Consider the following 6,042-nt stretch of genomic DNA (forward strand, 5'->3'; position numbering starts at 1 on the left):
TTCATTTGAGCATCATTCACTGTCTTGCTCGCGTAGTGCCGGATGAAACATTTTGTTCACTCTTTGACCCAAAACCGCCCCAACCACAACATCGCTCACATCACACATGAGCTCAAAGAGAAAGCTCTAATTAGGTGCGGTAATGATAGGAGAGGTGGTCAACTTGTGCTTGAGAAGCTCAAAGGCTTGAATACATCTCTCATCAAACACGAACTTGGTATCTTTTTCCAATAACTTGCATAGGGGATCCACTAACTTCGAAAAGTCTTTGATAAATATCCGGTAGAACCCCGTATGCCCAGGAAAACTTCTAACTCCCTTGATAGAGGTAGGGGAGGGAGCCTTGAAATCACATCAATTTTTGCTTGGTCTACCTCAATACCATGCTTTAAAATTTTATGCCCAAGAACTATGCCCTCTTCCACCATGAAGTGGCATTTCTCCCAATTAAGAACAAGATTGGTTTCTTCACAACGGGCCAAAACTCTATCAAGATTTTTCAAACTTTCATCAAATAAATCAACCACAACACTGAAGTTGTCCATGAACACCTCCAAAATATCTTCCACCATATCGGTGAAAATGGCCATCATACACCGCTAAAATGTAGCCAGTGCATTACACAACCCAAAAGGTATCCGAGAAAAGGCAAAGGTGTCATATGGACAAGTGAATGTGGTCTTCTCCTGATCTTCTGGAGCAATCAAGATTTGGTTGTACCTAGAATACCCATCCAAGAAACAATATAAGGCATGCCCAGCAGCTCGGTCTAACATCTGATCAAGAAAAGGCAAAGGAAAGTGATCCTTGCGAGTCACTTTATTCAACTTGTGGTAGTCCATGCATACCCTCCAACCGGTGACGGTTTTAGTATGAATCAACTCATTTTGTGAATTTGCTACCACAGTTATGCCACCCTTCTTCAGTACACATTGCACCGGCAAAGTCCAAGAGCTATTAGAAATGAGGTACATAACCCCGGCATCCAACCACTTGATCACCTCCTTTTTCACAACTTCTTGCATTGCCTCGTTCAACGTCATTTGATGTTCCAGGGAGGGCTTTGCATCATCTTCCAGAATAATCTTGTGCATACAGAATGCGGGTCTTATCCCCCGAATATCAGCTAAAGTCCATCCAATTGCCTTTTTCGCTTTTGAAGCACCGCCAATGTGGCATCAACCTGCATGTTAGTAAGACGAGAAGAAAGAATAACTAGCAAAGTAGAACTAGGGCCTAAGAACTCATACCTGAGGTGTGGAGGCAACGGCTTCAACTCCAACACTGGAGGTTCCTCAATTGAAGGTTTTATTGGTGGAGTCTTCCTATTCTCAAGGTCCAAAGATAGTTTCTTAGGCTCATAGGAGTAAGAGCCCATCCTATGTAAAGCATTCACACACTCCACTTGGCCTTTATCCTCATTGACATTAAGATTAAACAATACAGCCTCTAGAGGGTCCTCCACATTGGACACTGCACTGGTATCATCAACTATCACTGTTGTGATAAGATCCACAAAAGAGCATACATTGGGACTATTGGGCTGCTTTATTGACTTGCACACATGAAAGACCACTTTTTCATCACCCACTCGGAAGGTGAGTTCCCCTGCTTCCATATCACCTAAGGCCTTCCTAGTAGCAAGGAAAGGTCTCCCCAATATGATTGGAACTTCATAATCTACCTCACAATCCAATATCACAAAATCAGCTGGCAAGATAAATTTGTCCACACGGACAAGCACATCATCAATAATACCCAATGGTCTTTTCATCGTTCTATCCACCATTTGCAATCTCATGAAAGTCGGCCTCGGTTTCCCAATACCCAAAGTCTTAAAAATTGAGTCGCGCATCAATTTGATACTTGCCCCCAAATCACATAGAGCCTTAGCAAAGTCCGCACTCCCAATGGTGCAAGGAATGGTGAAAGCACCAGGATCTCAAGCTTTGGGGCCATTGAATGCACTATTGCACTAACTTGGTGGGTCATCTTTATAGTTTCACAATCCATGGATCGTTTCTTTGTTACTAAGTCCTTCAAGAATTTAGCATAGCCCGGCATTTGTTCAAGAGCCTCCACCAAAGGCACATTAATGGATAGACTCTTCATCATGTCAATGAACTTTTTAAACTGATTCTCATTTTTCTGCTTCGCGAGCCTTTGAGGATAAGGTGGAGGTAGCCTTGGCAAAAGAGCCTTGTCTTTAGGCACAACCGACTCTGGCATGTTTATTATGTGTTCCCTAGACGGGTTCACGTCATTTTGAGTTTCCACCTCGGCATCTTGAATATCAATCCTCATTTATTTTGTTTGGATGTGTGCACATTACCGCCTCGTCCACACCTTGTTGTTACCGCCATGAAATAATTGTTCCCATCCTTCGGGTTTACTACAGTATCACTTGGTAGAGCCCCACTAGGGCGAGTATTCAAAGACTGTGAGATTTGGTCTAACTGAACCTCCAAATATCTAATTGAAGTATTGTGGGAAGACAATTGAGCATCAGAATCCGTATTCTTCTTCATCATCTGTTCAAACTTTATTTCAATTCTTCCCATGTCATTGTTGGAAGAACAAGGACCTTGGGATGGAAATGGGGGTGGATTGTTCGGTTGTTGGTATATTGGGGGCCTTTGAAAGCTTTGCCCTCGGTTTCCTTGATTGCCATTGTTCCACCCACCTTGATTGTTGTTACCACCCCAGTTGTTGTTGTTACCATTCCAATTACCCTGATTATTCTGATTGCCCCAGTTGGAGTTTTGGTTGTTGTTCCCCCAATTACCATTGCCTTGTTGTTGTTGATTGCCCCAATTGCCTTGGGGTCTCCATTGTTGTTAGTTGGAAGAATTGCCCCTTTGGCTTTGATAATTGTTAACGTATTTCACCTCTTCATTCTGCCCATCATAGCTATCATCTTGGAATCCACCACAATCAGTGTCAAATTGCTCTGAATTCCTTTGGTTCTATTGGCCTTTTTGTCTTCTTTTGTTGACTAGCATGTTAACACCCTCCATAGCATTCACTTGGAGAGAATTTTGAACCTGTTGCAACTGTGCCTTTGCTAGTTGGTTCATTGTAGTTGTCAACTCAGCTATAGCCTGCCCATGATCATGTAACTCTTTGTGCAAATGAGTGACCATGGGGTAACCCTGGGGCACATTGGCTCTACTTTGCCAAGCAGAAGAAGTGGCAGTCATCTCATCAAGAATGTCACAAGCCTCATCATAGGTCAGCTTCATGAAGTTACCCCCAACAAGTTAGTTCACTATGCATTGATTTGTTGTGTTAATGCCCCTGTAGAAAGTCTATTGGATCATCGCCTCAGTCATATTATTTTTGGGGCATTCCTTTACCATTTTTCTATAGCGCTCCCAAATCTCATGCAATGGTTCAGTGGGCTCCCGCTTGAAATCCAAGATCTCATCTCTCAATGTTGCCATATGCCCCGGTGAGAAAAAATTTGCAATGAACTTGTCTGCCAACTCATCCCAGGTAGTGATGTAATGGTTGGAAAGTCGCTCAAGCCAATCCAATGCCTTCCTTCTAAGTGAAAATGGGAAGAGTCTCAACCGTAGTGCATCCTCAGACACATTTGTTTGCTTGCTCCCCAACAAGTATCCACAAAACCCTTAAGATGTTTGTAAGCATTCTGATTGGCATCGCCTGTAAAATACCCACGCTACTCCAGCAATGTTAGCATCACATTGGTAATTTGAAAGTTGCCCGCTCGGATCCGGGGTGGGACAATTGCACTTGCATAGCCTTGGTTGGGAAGCACTCGAGGAGGCGCTCTTGGAGGTGGCAGGGGAGGGTATAGAATATTATCATTGGCCTTGCGGCCTCTCCTTTGTCCTTGAGGCACAATAGGGACCTCATCATCAACATTGTCATCTACCTCCTCCCCTGGAGGAAAATCTCCAAGAGGTCCGTTGTTTAAGTTTGTTGCCATTTTGTACCTGAAGTTGTGACGTGCACAAATTAGTAACATGGAAGGAAAGAAGAACAATACACAAAACTATTTAGATAGATAGCCAAAACCGTTAGCTCCCCGGCAACGGTGCCAAAAAGTGATCGAGGCCAACCCTGTACTACTATGAAGTAGCAAGGGGAATCGAAGCAGCTTTAACCCGAGAAGGTCAGGATCGATTTCTACAGAGAGCTATATATTGGAGTTGAGTTTCTATCTAAATGGGAGTTGTGTAATTGTTCCTAATTGCACTTCTAAACATTGTTTGTTTTGATTTTACTTCTAATTTTTATTACTAAGATGCTAAATTAGGCTAAGTAAAGCTAAGATTAAACTATTGAGAGTTGTTCAAATAGATAAAAGGCACTAGGGTAGTGACTTTCTCCTAGGTGGCTTATTGACGGATTCTTGAGTCTGAGGCTAGATTGTCACATTTGGGGAGTATGATATAACCATTGCATGAAATTAAGCTAAAATTACTCAAAATGGTAAAAGAGAACTATTCGCGAGCGCATCTCTACGTCCAAAAACAACTGATGACCTAAAAATGGGAAAAGAAACTATTTATACTAGGCTGAAAATTCTGGACAAAAACACCCCTACGGGGCTAGGCTAAAGATTCTGGACAAAAATACCCTTGTGGGGCTAGTGCGGACCGCACAAAATCGAGTGTGACCGCACTAAGGCTCTTGGATGAGATAATGTGCTCTCTGAAGTTAGCCACCGCGGACTGCACAAAATGCGCCGCGGCCGCGATGGCTTCTATTATGGTCCGTACAAAATAGACCACGGACCACATTGGGCATAATCCTCCAATTGGCAACTCTCTGATCTTGGGCTTTGCGGACCGCACAAAATCGAGTGCGGCCGCAGTGAAATCAATGTGGTCCGCACTAAATCTTTTGCGGCTGCATTGCTTGGTTGCCTGAAATGCCTGCTCTTTGAACTTCATCTTTGCGGACCACACAAAATGGTGTACGGCCGCACTGGCGCTGTTTGACTGAGCTTCGCCTTGTTATTGGTACTTGTGCATGTTTCACTCCTTTTTGAGATGGTTTTTGATAAATTATCACATTGTTGATCAAACCATGCAATCAAGTACAACATGTGAGCCTTTGAGACTATTTTATATACATTTCTAATCAAAACTTAAGCAAGAAGGAGAGTAAAATGCATCATAATCCCTAGTTATCACTCCCCATTAGCTTTATATTTTATCTCGTAGACCCATTTTGAGCCTATTGGTTTCTTTCCTGATGATAAGTCAACTATCTCCCATGTATTGTTTTCCTCAAGAGCATGTATCTCTTGTTTCATGGCATCAAACCATCTGTCATTTTGTGATGCTTCTCTAAATAAAGAAGGTTTAATATTGTTGGAGAACTCTGTCAGATAAGACGGACAATGAGCTGGTAGATGCTCATATTGAACATGATTGGTGACTGAGTGAACAAGAATCCTGGAAGGAGTCCAACTAGTAACATAATCCTTGTGCCATATAGGAGCTTAAATCCTCTAGTAGGCCTCCTTGCAGCTACAGATTCTAAACTTGTGACAGGTTGCTCATGTAATTTTTCATGCACGGGCACTTCAGTTTTTGAGGCTTCATTTCCCATTTCTGATTCTAATTCTAACTTTGCTTCATTTTCCACCCCTGCATCCAACACATGACCAGTGTCATCTGCTGTAGTTGCATGACCATTTTCATCAGTTGCAGTGTTAGTGTCTTCTTCTTCCACATGGGCAAGTTCCTCAATAGGTTCTTCTTGAAGTGATTGACCATCATGCACATGCTGAGTTGGTTGTACTACACACTCAGTATAATCTATAGGTGATGAAAGAAACAGATCTTCAAAAGGCTCTGCTGATTGCTTAAAAGGGAATGTCTTCTCTCTGAAACTAACATCCCTGCTACCTAGAAAAGTTTTGGAATCTAAATCAAACAACCTATAACCTTTTTGAGTTTCTGAATATCCTATCAACACAGTTGTCCTTGCTCTAGGTGATAATTTATCTCCTTTGGGCAGAGTGCTTGCATAGCATAAACACCCAAATACTCTCAAGTGGTCTAT

Source organism: Nicotiana sylvestris, chromosome 4 (genome assembly GCF_000393655.2).
Source record: "Nicotiana sylvestris chromosome 4, ASM39365v2, whole genome shotgun sequence".
NCBI lineage: Eukaryota > Viridiplantae > Streptophyta > Magnoliopsida > Solanales > Solanaceae > Nicotiana > Nicotiana sylvestris.